Source organism: Nycticebus coucang, chromosome 24, assembly GCF_027406575.1.
Source record: "Nycticebus coucang isolate mNycCou1 chromosome 24, mNycCou1.pri, whole genome shotgun sequence".
In the NCBI taxonomy this organism is placed as follows: domain Eukaryota; kingdom Metazoa; phylum Chordata; class Mammalia; order Primates; family Lorisidae; genus Nycticebus; species Nycticebus coucang.
The window spans coordinates 27,608,685-27,624,422 of record NC_069803.1 but is presented as its reverse complement, the minus strand read 5'-3'; positions in this window follow the sequence as shown (position 1 = coordinate 27,624,422).

The window sequence follows — 15,738 nt, the reverse complement described above, 5'->3', positions numbered from 1 at the left end:
ATTTTTTTTCCGCATTATTTTTTTCTGTAAAGTTGATTTAACATCAGTTCACATTTTCTATCTCTCTATGCTGAATGTGGGTAATTTCTTCAAATTAATCTTGTATTAGTAATTTATTTCTACATAACAGGTTATCACAAAAGTTAGCAGTTTCAACAACAAATTTTGTTATTTCAGTTTCTGAGGGCCCAGGAGGGGCTGGTTTGGGTGGTTTGGCTTAGTGTCTCGCCAGAGGGAGCAGCCAAGCTGTCAGTCAGGGCTGCAGGCACCAGCAGAGCTGGAGATCTGTTTCCAAGATGGCTCGCTCAGGACGCCTCAGCTCCTTACCATGTGGGCCTCTCCACAGGGCTGCTGGAGTGTCGTCCTGACATGACAGCCGGCTTCTCCAGAAAGTGATGAGAGAGAGAGAGAGAGAGAGAGAGAGGAAGGAAGCCACAGTGTCTTCTACAACCAAGTCTCCAAAGTCATACTTTACTGTGCTTTATTCTATTTGTTAGAAGCAGATCAGTAAATCTAATCCATGCTTAAGGGGAGGAGAATGAAGTTCCACCCCTCAAAGGAAAGAATATCAGAAAATTCTGGACATTTAAAAACCACCAGGACGGGTGGCGCCTGTGGCTCAAGGAGTAGGGCGCCGGTCCCATATGCCGGAGGTGGTGGGTTCAAACCTAGCCCTGGCCAAAAACCACAAAAAAAAAAAAAAAAAAAAAAAATCACCAGGTATTTTTAGTTTGCTAATATCTCACTGGTTATTTCATCTATTGTTTCTGATTTCAGTTATTAAATTGTTCATACCTAGAAATTCAATTAGGTCTTTTTTTTCAAATCTGCCTTATCATTTATCATAGTATCTTGTTCCCTAATTGTACACCTAACACCTTCTTTTATTTTAACATAAATTCTCATTTTATATTCTGTAACCGTTGAGTTTAAATATGAAGTCTTTAGACAGTGCTCTCACCCACCACGTCTTGTTCTCTTTTGCGTGTTTTGCTGTTTTTGACTATGCACTGTTCATTTCCCTTGCAAATTTCTCTGCGGGAACTCCTTGACACTTGAACTGAAATTGCTTCCCTCCAAAGAAAATGTGCATTTGCTTCTGCTAATTGCATGACATTACAGCAATCCAGGACCCTTTGAGTTATGCTCTTGGCTTCAGGTTCAAACCACACAGAGGTAAGTGTATTTTTGCAATAAAAAGTACACGGGAGGGTAGTTATAGATACAAATGCACAGGGGAGATTCCACCATGCTCCTGCCAACCCATGTTAAGTTTGAAGCGATGGTGTCTCTTTGATGTCCTGTTCTGTGTGACTTTGTATTTTCCTCCCTCACCTTTACGTGGAAGGCATAACCTTCTGGAGCCTCAGCATCACTCAGAGGTCTCCCAGGAGATTCTCCAGCTGGAGTTGGCCTTAGGCTTCATGAGAGACTCTCAGAGCAGATGCTGGTGACTGTATTTATTGCCAATGTTTCTGGCTTCCACTGTTTTGGATTTGTTGGTAAGATCACATTGGCTCAGCAATGCAATCACAAAGATTTTTTTTTTTTTTTTTTTTTTTTTTAATTTGGCCGGGGCTAGGTTTGAACCCGCCACCTCCGGCATATGGGACCGGCGCCCTACCCGCTGAGCCATAGGTGCCGCCCAATCACAAAGATTTTTATATATGATCCCACATTTTGTCTGCTTTTATTGGGAAGGTTACTGAAAGTATCTAATCTTCCAACCGCTGGGAATGCAAGTTCCCCAGTTACACCTTTATTCCCTCCCACTGCACTGTAGCTGTTTTTTCCGGTAACTTCTATGTTGTCAAATCAAATGGTCTTTCTTGAACATCATCTTCGTTTACCTTTAAGCATCATCTGAGCAGTTGAACTACCTGGTCCTTTATAAAGACTTCCCTGGGAACACGCCCTTCAACGTCCTTCCTAACTTGCAGGCCTCTCCTCCTCAGTTTCCTTTCCTGCCCTTTGTCCTTTGCACAAGTTCTCTTCTCTCTCTAGTCTTCTCAATGCTGATCTCCTGTAGCCTGTTGGCTTTAAATACCATCTACATCTTGATGATTCTCAAATTTCTATCTCAGGCCAAAATCTCAACCAGAGCCCCAGACTCGTATGTCCAACTGGTTAGCTGGCATTTCCACTTGGACAGCCAGTAGCTAATAGTCACCTTAAACCCAACCTGTCACAATGGAATGCTTGATCTTTCCCCTTGCAACTTCTTTTTTTTTTTTGTAGAGACAGAGTCTCACTTTATGGCCCTCTGTAGAGTGCCGTGGCCTCACACAGCTCACAGCAACCTCCAACTCCTGGGCTTAAGCGATTCTCTTGCCTCAGCCTCCCGAGTAGCTGGGACTACAGCTCCTTGCAACTTCTAATCCTTCCCCTCTACCCATTTTCTCCATTTTAGTAAGTGATACTATAATCCACCTGGTTGGCAGAAAAACTAAGATAACAGTCCCCTTTATTATATATCTCCCTTTCCTCATCTGTTAGGAAGATTTATTGCATGTTAGTAAGATGTTAGTAAGATTTATTGATGCTACTTTCAAAGTATTTAATGAATCTTCGTTTTAATTTTCCATCTCTACAACTACCATCTGAGCCCAAGTCATTCTTATTTCTAATCCGTTCTGTGCAATCGCTTTTTCTGTTGATCTCATAATCCATTTTCCATAGAGCTGCCAGAATAATTTAAAAATATTACATCATGCTAACCCCTTAACTAAAATCTCAATGCTACTCTTTAGTACTTTTAACAATATCCATATTCTTTACCAAGACCTTTAAGGATCTCCTTATAGGAGAGTGTTATCACAGCAACATTTATTACTAAGATTAATCTGTTAATTTACTATCTCAAAATTCTGATTATAACAATGATTATTTTGATTTCTACTATAACCTCAGCAATTAATAGGTAATCAATGAATAATTACCGATTGAATCTTTCATAATCTATAAAGCTCTCTGTACCCTTAGTCCTGTGGCAGAACTTCTTCCACATTTGTGCTTCCGTAATACTTTGAACATACCAGTGTTATGGTACTCAGGTGTTTAAAAGTTTATCTCTCATTAGAGTGAGAACTTCACAAGAGTAGAAACCATCATTTTTTTCTTTGAATGCTTAGGGTCTTATTCAGTGCCTGGGGTAGGGAGTAGGTAAACAAATGGGTATTCACTGAATGAATGAACGAAATTGAATGGTTATAGAGACTTGAAGCATCATTTTCTTTCTTTCTTTTCTTTTCTTTTTTTTTTTGCAGTTTTTGGCCAGGGCTGGGTTTGAACCCACCACCTCTGGCATATGAGGCCGGTGCCCTGCCCCTTTGAGCCACAGGCGCTGCCCGAAGCATCATTTTCTTTTTTTTTTTTTAATAACTCTTTTATTTTATTTTTATTTATTTATTTTTTTTGGATTTTGGCCAGGGCTAGGTTTGAACCCGCCACCTCTGGCATATGGGACCTGCGCCCTACTCCTTGAGCCACAGGCGCCGCCCAGCATCATTTTCTAATATGATTTTTTCCTTTTTTTTGAGGCAGAGTCTTGCTTTGTCACCCTAGGTGGAGTGCTATGGTGTCACAGCTCACAGCTACCTCAAACTCTTTGGCTCAAGCGATTCTCTTGCCTCAGCCTCCCAAGTAGCTGGGACTACAGGCGCCTACCACAGTGCCTGTCTGTTTTTAGAGACAGAGTCTCGCTCCTTCTGACAAATGGGTGGGTTTGCTGGTTGGGAGTGTGGTTGAAAAATATATATATAGATATATATTCTTGCCTAGATTAACAGAAAAATGAAGACCAGAGTTTTAAAGAGGAGAAAAGTTAGGATGGAAGAGAGGATGAAAGAAAATGTAGAAATAAATAAAAACTGCAAGAAATAATGGTATAAAAAATAAAGAAGAGATGAAATCAGAAGAAAGGCAGCAGGGGCTGAGCGCTCTTATTAATCTCATTTCCTCCCACCTGGACAATCTGTTTCATGGCGACTGGCCAGTTTTTTGAATGTTTCTGAATCTTAATGGCCTCCTTGGGCCATTTTCCATTACTCATTTGTTTATGGCCTACACTTTGTAGATGTGGTGGCATGAGGCTTCATATATTAGTTTCCTATTGCTGCTGTAATAAATTGCCTCATATTTAGGTATTTTGAACAATACAAATCTATATCTTACAGTTCTGTAGCTTAAAAGTTTGACATGGGTCTCATTGGCCCAAAATCAAGATATCAAGACTTTAGGGGAGGGTTCATTTCTTTGCTCATTCGTTGTTGGCAGAATTTAGCACTTTGCAGTCACAGGGCTGAGATCCACAGTTCCTAGTTTGTCACCTGAACGCCATCCCCGGTTTCCGAGGCCACCTGCATTCCTTAGCTCCTGGCCTCCTTCCTCTGCCACAGTGGGTCAAGTCCTTCCATTGTTGTATCTTTCTTACCCTTCTTCCGTCCTCACAGTTCTGACCATGGCTGGAAAAACTCTGCTTTTAAGAAATCCTGTGGCTCAGTGGATAGGTCGCCGGCCCCATATACCGAGGATGGTGGGTTCAAACCTGGCCCCGGGAAGCCCAGGAGTTGTAGGTTGCTGTGAGATGCGTGACACCAGGGCCCTCTACTGAGGGTGATAAAGTAAGACTCTATCTCTACAAAAAAAAGGAAAGGGAAAGAAAAGAAATCATGTGATGGGTGGTGCCTATGACTCAGTGAGTAGGGCGCCAGCCCCACATACTGAGGGTGGCGGGTTTGAACCTGGCCCTGGCCAAACTGCAACAACAACCAAAAATAGCCAGGCATTGTGGCGGGTGCCTGTAGTCTCAGCTACTCTGGAGGCTAAGGCAAGAGAATCACCTAAGCCCAACAGCTGGAGGTTGCTATGAGCTGTGATGCCATAGCATTCTACCCAGGGCGACAAAGTTAGATGAAACTCTGTCTGCCCCCCCCCAAAAAAATCATGTGATTAGATTAGTCCATTTGGATAACCAGGAGTATCTCCCTATCTCAAGGTTTTTAACCTTAATCACATCTACAAAGTCCCTTTTGCCATATACGGTTAAGATATAGCCAGGTTCTGGGCATTAGGGTGCGGACTTCTTTGAGAGGCCATTCTTCTGCCACACTCAGAGTATACAGGGGTGCTGAGCAATTTGGCTCCTAAATTGTTACTGGGAAGTTTAGAAGGAGGGGCTTGAGAACGAGTAGAACGTGAAGGCTATTTTCCTTATATAAAGGGCATCGGCAGGGTCTAATTTTCACTGACAATACTAAATTAGGAGGGCTAAATAAGTATGTGAGGATTCTTTCACTTTGGAGAGATTCTCTTGGTAACAGAAATGTTAGCAGGTTCTTTAAAATTAACAGAAGGGAAAAAGCAGCTAGGAAATGAATGGGACATTAATTGAAGAGACTCAGAGATGATCTTAGTTTATTAATTTAAACAATTTGTTTCACTTTTTTTTTTTTGTAGAGACAGAGTCTCACTTTGTCACCCTCGGTAGAGTGCTGTGGCGTCACAGCTCACAGCAAACTCCAACTCCTGGGCTTAGGCGATGCTTTTGCCTCAGCCTCCCAGGCAGCTGGGACTACAGGCGCCAGCCACAATGCCCAGCTATTTTTTTGTTGCAGTTTGGCCAGGGCCAGGTTTGAACCTGCCACCCTTGGTATATGGGGCCGGGGCTCTACTCACTGAGCCACAAGCGCTGCCCCACTTTTTTTTTTTTTTTGAGACAGAGGCCTCAAGCTGTCACCCTGGGTAGAGTGCTGTGGCATCACAGCTCACAGCAACCTCCAAATCCGGGGCTCAAGTGATTCTTCTGTCTCTGTCTCCCAAGTAGCTGGGACTACAGGCACCTGCCACAACGCCTGGCTATTTTTTTTTCTTTTTGGTTGCAGCTGTCATTGTTGTTTGGTGGGCCCAAGCTGGATTTGAACTCACCAACTCAGGTGTATGTGGCTGGCGCTTTAGCCACTTGAGCCTCAGGCGCCGAGCCAATTTGTTTCACTTTTTATTTTAATCTCTAACTCTTGACCTCAAGTGATCCCTGGCCTCGGCCTCCCAAAGGAGACCACACCTGGCCTATACTTTTTATTCTGAGAGAACTGTATATTTACATGCACTTTTTTTTTCTTTGAGACAGGGTCTCAGTCGCCCTGGGGTTAAGTGCCATGGTGTCACAACTCACAGCAATCTCAAGCTCTTGGGCTCAAGCAATCCTCTTGCCTCAGCCTCCAAGTAGCTGGGACTGCAGGCACCTGCCACGATGCCTGGTGTATGCTCACTTTTCAGAGTACTCATACCCAGTTTCCCCATTGGCAACATTTGCTTTTGGTACCTATAATATCAAATCTGACCCTTCACTGTGATATCCAACCTTTAGGCTTCTCTGGGCCACCTTAGGAGACAAAGAGTTGTCTTGGGCCACATGTTAAATAAACAAACACTAACAAAAGCTGATGAGGAAAAAAAAAAGATCCATGCATAATTTTCATTATATTTGCCGCCATAGATAAGCAAAAAAGCCCTCACACAATCTGCATGTGGCCCTTGGGTTGGACACCCATAGATACAATCCATCCACTTTGTTTAGATTCCATCGGTGTTAGATGCTCTCGTTTGCGTGTATGTGTGAATACATAGCACTATGCCATTTTATCAGGCGCATATTTGTGTGACCACTTCCACAGTCAAGATACAGAACAATTTAGTAATATTTACTATTTAAAGTGGGATCTTGGAGATTTAGGAGTTCTACCTTGGGGCAGCAGGGGTGCTGCGGGTAGAGAGGAGGTAAGATGGGTTAGAACAAGTAAAGTATAGCATTAACTTGCTTTCCTTTTCAACAAGAGTCTGCTTTTGTCTGTTGTATGTACTGAGACTACATGTACTATTTTATTTGGTGAAAGGATCCCACATCTGAAATCCACTCCCTCAGTCCACTGCTTCATTTTGCAGAGGAAACTGCGTGGGCACCACGTGCTCCTGCACACACATGACAAATACTCAGTCTGCTGATGATCAGCATTCGCCCTCCAAGTTTGCTAACGATCAACATGAAACACTCAAACTCCTTTCTTTTCTCTGATGTGAACATTTTAAATTTAGCAGCTATGATACAATAATTTAGGTTATTTTCCATCTATTCTTTTTTTCTTTTTTAGACACGGTTTCACTCTGTCACCCAGGCTGGAGTGCAGTGGCGTAATTATAACTCAACTACAATAGTTTAAATCCTGGTCTGCCATCCTGTGCATGAAAAAAAATGACCCGATAAAATTTATTTGCCTATATGGGTAGGCTATCTTGTTGGGAAATTGATACAAATTCTTCAATGTATCCAATGTTTTCAACATATTTATTGAGCCTCTATTATAAACTGAGGATATGACAATGAATAGAGACAGGTCTTATGTATATTGAAAAATTGTGAGAAAAAGGGATATAACATGGAATAGTATGTGTTTCTCTATTCTCATGTCTCAGATTACTGTGATTCCGATGTTATAGAAAAAATTTAGTAGTATAAGAATGTAAAACATGAAACTTAAATAAAAAATAGTAGTATAATATGTGAAATAGGCTGTTTAGATAAAAGGCCTGGAAGATGATGTAGAAAATTACATTCAATCAGGTACTCATAACAGAAAAGAGAACAAATCATTTAATTTTATTAAAAATTTCTGATTTCTGACCAAAATATACAACCACTACATTTAAAATCAGTTTGTACACTCACAGTTAAAGTGCTAAGAAAAACCATTTACAAAAACTGACACCAGTCTACTGTAAGCAAAATAAATCTCGGCGAGCAGGTGCGAAGCACATCCTGCTGGTGTGACGGCGCAGTGCATGCTCGGACCAGGCGCACTTGCCCTGTACATATCCCAACAACAGCAATTTTCCACGCATTTAGAAATGAACAATTTTAATGAACATATCAAAAATAGACATGACAAATGAATGCCACAAAGTACAAACCACTATCTAACTAGGTATTTATATAATAAAAATTAAATTTTTAAAATCAATTTAGAATCACCTCAGGAATTAAGGATAGGGCTTGAAAAACTAAATTGCTAAGTGCTAGCTATTTAAAAATAATTTTTAAAATAACGAAAAAGGGGTTCAGTGCCCCGTAGCATAGTGGTTACAGTGCTGGCCACATGCATCGAGGCTGGCGGGTTTGAACCCAGCCCAGGCCAGCTAACCAACAATGACAATGCAACAAAAAAATAGCCGGGCATATGGCAGGCACCTGTAGTACCAGCTATGGGAGGCTGAGGCAAGAGAATCACTTAAGCCCAAGAGTTTGAGGTTGCTGTGAGCTGTGACACCACATCACTCTACTGAGGGGGACATAGTGAGACTCTGCCTCAAAAAAAAAAGAAAAAAAAAAAGGAATATTTCTACTTTTGTATCTCGTGAAAAATCGTCTATGACAGTAAAAAGGGGAAAGACTTTTTTTTAAACAAGCATGGACAGTGCTCATCTGTAAATTTAGTGTTGACGAGCAGAGCTGGAAGACAGACCAAGTTGTGTTGTCAGGTAGGACGGGGTTGAAAGTCTAGGACCGTCCAGACATTGTCCTTGAATTGAAAGAGAAAAACAGGATCCGCAGGCCTTGACTTCATAAGACCCATAAACTTAAATGAATAGCTCCCCTCCTCAAGGTCACTGAAAATAGCACTTTCAGACATCACCTGGATTTGGGGAAAGCAAGGGGGCATATTTCCAAGTGACATCACTTAATGGCCTCTCTTGACTCAAAACAGTCTCCCAACACTAATTAAATTACTTTCGCTTTTGTTTTAAAACTTAATATTCTACTCATTGAAACTAATTGTGCTAATGTGTTTGGTTTTAATTCTGACTTCTCTTCAAAGAGATAACAAGGGCTGTAGTCACTAACACTCTTAATATGAATTTCCTTCTGACACTTGAGAAAGGTTATACCTTGGAAGTATCGACAAAAATGACTGGGGACTGAAGGCAGGCAGGAAGGTTTGGGGGGAATGCAGCATTTGAGGAACCGGTCACATGGAAATGGTATATATGTGGGCAAGGCTTAGGGTGTCATAAGCATATTACCTAGAAGTGTACCAAGCAATTACTGAGATTAAACTTTCTCCATTATAAACATTTATCCAAAACTAAGACACCCAGAGTAATTTTATAGTACACGAGATGAGCTTTTACTGGCTAACCTGTTACCCTTATTATTCACAACATTATTATTTATATAAGATGTTTGAATTTGGAGCAACCCAATTTACAATCTTTTGACTGTAAAGTTGGGAATTTCCTGCATAGAAGCTTCATATTTTTACCTGTGTTTTTATATGCATACAGGTATAAAAGAAAATCTTTAAACGAACTTTTATGGCAACAAATTTGTTGATTATGTTACATGGTAGCATTTATTACTTTAGAATACCTACCAAGAGGATACAATTCTGTATTTAGCAAAATTCAATTCCATATTAAATGTGAAGGGAAAAAATTATTTTGCCTCTAAGTGATATTTACAGATTAATCCTTTGATATATAACAGTATCTCAGGTTATAAAAGCTTAAAAACTACACAGACTTAATGAAAGGCTTATGGATAGCCGGGCGTTGTGGCGGGCGCCTGTAGTCCCAGCTACTCGGGAGGCTGAGGCAAGAGAATCGCTTAAGCCCAGGAGTTGGAGGTTGCTGTGAGCTGTGTGAGGCCACGGCACTCTACCGAGGGCCATAAAGTGAGACTCTGTCTCTACAAAAAAAAAAAAAAAAGAAAGGCTTATGGAATTTATGTATTTAGTTCTCAAAAGGTATTTGCTTCTCTTAGGGAGTTATTTTCATAAAGTATCTTTGAAAACTGGGCAATCTAATAACAAAACTAAAGAGACTAGAGATTATCTATAGCCTCCTTCATAAAGCCTGATAGCGGGATGAGAAGACTTGGCACGAGAAGTTAATATGCCTGTTCTAGAAGATCTTTGAGTTGTTCCTTGAGTATACATTATGAAATTGCTAACATGTGATCATTTTTGACCAAAAACCCCAGCAATTTCACATAGTTCTGCATAATACTGTATTATTCGTCTCTGACCATGTAGCAAGTACCTCCTGGGCCTGATTCTCGGAACAGCTGATCTGTAGAACCGTTTTTCTACTGAGATATGATCACAATAATCTAACATACGCAACACTGTACAAAGCTAAGAAAACAAAACAAAGTCTTGAACAGTCTTATTAAATATGTGCTTTATCACATATTGCAGAAATAACTAATAATTACCATTAATTGCAGACATATAATCACCCAAATTCACTATCAGATTAAAATACAGAAAAATATTTTACTTTAAAATTTTAAATTTTGAAAAGCTTTCACTGTTTCCTTTTTTTGTAGAGACAGAGTCTCACTGTACCGCAGTCTGGTAGAGTGCCGTGGCGTCACACGGCTCACAGCAACCTCCCAACTCCTGGGCTTAAGCGATTCTCTTGCCTCAGCCTCCGGAGCAGCTGGGACTACAGGCGCCCGCCACAACGCCCGGCTATTTTTTGTTGCAGTTTGGCCGGGGCTGGGTTTGAACCCGCCACCCTCGGCATATGGGGCCGGCGCCCTACTCACTGAGCCACAGGCGCCACCCTCACTGTTTCTTTTAAATAACAAAATAAGACAATTTAATAGCTATTGAGTTGTGACAAACTTTTCCTTATGGGGCTAGGGGAAAGAGATAGTGGTACTCATACCTTTATGATGCCAAAGTAAATATCTAGGCTCGGTGCCTGTAGGGCAAACGGCTAAAATGCCAGCCACATACACCAGAGCTGGGAGGTTCGAATCCAGCCTGGGCCTGCCGAACAACAATGACAACTACATCCAAAAAACAGCTGGGTGTTGTAGCAGACGCCTGTAGTCCCAGCTACTCGGGAGGCTGAGGCAAGAGAATTGCATAAGCCCAAGAGTTGGAGGTTGCTGTGAATTGTGATGCCACGGCACTCTACCCAGGGCAACAGCTTGAGGTTCTGTCTCAAAAAAAAAAGTAAATGTCTAAATGTCTAAACTACGATCACTCCTTCATATATGCAATACTTCTAAACTGCAATGAGACAACGGAACTAAAAAACAAAATATGGCATTTGAAAACAAAAACAGAAAAGTTGTTTGAAGACAGCATTAAAGATGTGAGAGGGGGTGATTCTAGGGAAGTATTATAAAATGATGAATGATAAAAAAATTCAGGTGTAGGCTGGTAACTCCCAGCTAAGGTAGATGTAGCACTTGGTAACAAAAGAACGTCTACATTTTTTTTTTTTTTTTAGTTTCTGGCCGAGGCTGGGTTTGAACCTGCCACCTCTGGCATCTGGGGCCGGCACCCCACTCTTTTGAGCCACAGGCGCCGCCCTACATTAATATTTTCATTTTGGAGAGTCCTGTTTATGATTTTTAAAATTTTAAGTTCGTGTAAAAAGAAAATACATTATTTTAAAGTACACATTTACCTCAGCTGAATGTAAAGAACTACCATGTTGATCTTGTCTCGGATATATAGAATTATTTCTTATTAATTGTTTATGACAAGATTAGTTCAGGGAAAAATTATCTGAGGCAAACTTAGAGAAGACTTGTAAATTTCCAATTTCCTATTTTTTTTTTTTTTTTTTGTAGAGACAGAGTGTCACTTTATGCCCTTCGGGTAGAGTGCCATGGCATCACACAGCTCACAGCAACTTCCAACTCCTGGGCTTAAGCGATTCTCTTGCCTCAGCCTCCCGAGTAGCTGGGACGACAGGAGCCCGCCACCATGCCCAGCTATTTTTTGGTTGCAGTTCAGCCGGGGCCGGGTTTGAACCCGCCACCCTCGGTATGTGGGGCTGGCGCCTTACCGACTGAGCCACAGGCGCCGCCCCTATTTTTTTTTTTTTTTTTTTAATTTCAGTATGCTGCAGGGGTAGAAGTAAATGTTTTGGTGACATGCATTACTTTTGGACAGTTTGAGTCAAGGTTGTAATTGTGTCTATTCTCCTTAACCCCAGATAGTGCTTTTATTTCATCTTGTTTCATGTTTTTATTTGTAAATTTCCTTTCAAAACTGAGGATGGGCGGAATAGAGAAAAAGGAAAATGGTAGATGGATAAATATAAATCACTCTAATAGGGGTCCTCAAACTTTTTAAATAGGGGGCCAGTTCACTGTCCCTCAGACCGTTGGAGGGCCAGACTATAGTTTAAAAAAAAAAACTATGAACAAATTCCTATGCACACTGCACATATCTTATTTTGAAGTAAAAAAACAAAACGGGAACAAATATCACACCGCCTCATGTGGCCCACGGGCCGCCGTTTGAGGACCCCTGCTAGGATTATTTAGTTTATCTTATAGAATATCCCATTTTCAAAACCTAGGAAATTTAGATTTAACAAATGTGATAACAAAGACTTGCAGAGCCAGAGAACCGACAATACATTTTTGTTGTTGTTTTTATAGGCAATCAAAATGACATTATCACATAGTCATCTCTGAATGAGAAAGGCTGAGAATCTCATTTAATTTCTGGAAGCCAGAGAGTTACGTGATCTGGTGAAATGACGTAAGACAAAGAATCAATATAGCTAAAGAAATCCTATCAGAAGCCAGAACACCTTCCTATATTAACTTTCCACTATACTTTTCTACTCATCAGAAAAGCAAGCCCAGCACTTAAGACTAGAAATCAATGGTCCAAAGTGTTCAAGAGACTGATATGAGCTAATGCAGACAATTAGAGCAAAGACAATGATCTTTAAAAGTAATAGGAACCTCCCTGGCCTGGTTCTCAGGGTTAATCTAGAAAATAAACCTGCTGAGAGATGGAATTAACAGAATCTCTACATTGTATCACATGGTAATTGAGAAACTTTTATGGAAATAGAAAAAAATTAAAAATAAACCCCACAATTATCTTTAACAATTTTTAAAGCAGGAGAGTCTCTTGTCCCTGGCAATCTGGTAACCATTTTTATGAATGGTTTTTTTAAGAATGCAGGTCAGTGCCATGGCTCACACCTGTCATCCCAGCACTCTGGGAGGCCGAGGTGGGTGGATTGCTTAAGCTCTCGAGTGCAAGACCAGCCTGAGCAAGAGCAAGACCCTGTCTCTAAAAAACAGCTGGGTGTTGTGTCATGCTCCTGTAGTCCCAGCTACTTGGGAGGCTGAGGCAAGGGAATCACTCGAGCCCAGGAGTTTGAGGTTGCTGTGAGCTATGACGTTACAGCACTCTACTGGGGGTAAGAGAGTGAGACTCTGTCTCAAAAAAAAAACAAAAAAGGTTTTTAAGAATAAAAAACTTAAAATGGGGTGGCTCCTATGGCTCAAGGAGTAGGACCCTGGCCCCATATACTGGAGAGGGCGAGTTTGAACCTGGACCCGGCCAAAAAAACTGCACAAAACAACAAAAAAACAATTTAAACTGTAGTTCAAGAATAATAATAATTTTTTTTTAGAGACAGAGTCTTGCTTTGTCACCCAGTTTGGGACACAGAGGTGAGATCACAGCTCACTGCAGCCTCGAACTCCTAGGCTCCAGCAATTCTCCCAGCTCGGCCTGCCTAGCAGCAGGCACTATAAGTGCACATCACTACTGAATGCCACGCCTTGATGCACCAGGCCTGAACTGCAGTAATCCATTCTCTCAGCAGGAGCAGGGACATTGAGACTATTCCAGACACATTTCCATTAGTAGTAACCTGATTACCTTTTCACCTTTAAGGGTTCCCTGTGGAGAACAACCAGAAGAATTTTTAATTTAAAAGTAAATCCAGGACGGCACCTGTGGCTGAAAGGAGTAGGGTACTGACCCCATATGCTAGAGGTGGCGGGTTCAAACCTAGCCCCAGGCCCCTCCCCCCAAAAAAGTAAATCCAAATTGTATTATCAGGCCTGTGATATTCTTAGACTGTTGAAATTTGGAGAGAATGTATTTGTGTTCCCTTCTATTCAATCCACTTGCATGGTATCATAATGTTTTAATATTCAGTCTTCATCAAAGTGTCTTTTAGATATGATACTCTTTCTCAAGGGGAGTGGGGATACTTTGTACATTAACCACACAAAATAAAAAACATAATATGCCTTGCTCTCTTGTTTAAAATGTGTAAGCTTAAAACTAAGTATGCTTAGAGCTTCTAAACATTTTTTAGTGTAATTGAAATGTATATTAGACGTTGACAGAATTTTTTTTTTTTTTTTTTTTTTTGCAGTTTAGCTGGGGCCAGGTTTGAACCAAGCCACCCTCAGTATATGGGGCCAGCGCCCTTACCCACTGAGCCACAGGCGCCACCCTGACAGAATTTTTTAAAAAAGCATAAATTGCATTTATCATACAAGTTGATCTAGTAAATAGAGTTTATGGGAGGAATAACAGGAATAAAAGTGAGGCTGGGCTTGGTGGCTCACCCCCTTTATCCTAGCACTCTGGAAGGCTGAGGTAGGAAGATTGCTTGAGCTCAGGAGCAAAAGCAAGAGCCCACCTCTACCAAAAATAGAATTAGCTAGGTGGTGGTGTTGTGCCCCTGTTGTCCCAGCTTCTTGGGAGGCTAAGGCAAGAGAATCGCTTGAGCCCGGGAACAGTAGTTGCAGTGAGCTGATTACAGTGCTGCATTCTAAGCCGGGTGACAGAGTAAGACTCTTTTGTCTCCCCCCCACCAAAAAAAAAAAAAAAAGACTAGAAGTGAGGCCAGAGGCTTGGCACCTGTAACACAGTGGTTTTGGTGCCAGCCACATACACCTACAGGGGCGGGTTCAAACTCGGCCCGGAACAGCTAAACTACTGCAACAACATACACAAAAAATAACTGGGCGTTGTGGCGGGCACCTGTAGTCTCAGCTACTTGGGAGGTTGAGGCAAGAGAATCACTTAAGCCCAAGAGTTGGAGGTTGCTATGAGCTGTGAGGCCACAGCGCTCTACTGAGGTGACATAGTAAGACTCTGTCTCAAAAAAAAAAAAAAAAAAAGAGAGAGAGAGAAAAGAAAAAAGAAGAAGTGAGGCCAGAATAATGATTACCAAGGAGGCTCCAAGAGGTCAAATGCCTGGTCCACAAGCTACACAGGTAATTGAAAAGAGGGAGGCAAGACAAGAATTCAGGTTTCCTGACTTAAAAATCCAGTTATTTTAAAAATATCATAATGTATTTTTAGTAATCATTAAAAAAATTCCCTGTCAATTTAGAAAATAAAAATTATTAAACTCTAAGACTGGAGTAATTGTAAGTTAGCATATACAGACAAGCTGACTTACATAAGAAAAACCTTAAGGCTACAATAATAGTAATAATAAAGTAATTCATGCTACTTCAGAAAATATGACAAAATAACAGGCTTCAAAAAATCTTAAAAATACTAAGTTTACTAATTAATGGTAGTTAGCAAGATTTGAAATAGCAAAACTTCAAAATTTAAATTATTATAAGGTAAAAAAGTCAGGAAAAACTGGTGACAGTGACCAATAAAATGAGAGTAAATTACGTGTGATGCAATCATTCCAATGAAAATGTCCAATTAAAAACATGATTGCCTGAGACAGGAGATTTAAAAAAAAACCAAAACATAATCCGAAGGAAATTATTCTTCAATACATCTAAATAGACTGAATTACTCCAGCTTACAGAAAGTAAAATACTGGCTTGGGGTTTGACTAAGATATAAGTGAAAACTTCACTTTTTTAATCTTTATGGCCATAAAACGTTGCTTTCTCTTAAGAGATAACAGTATAAGAACTATTTT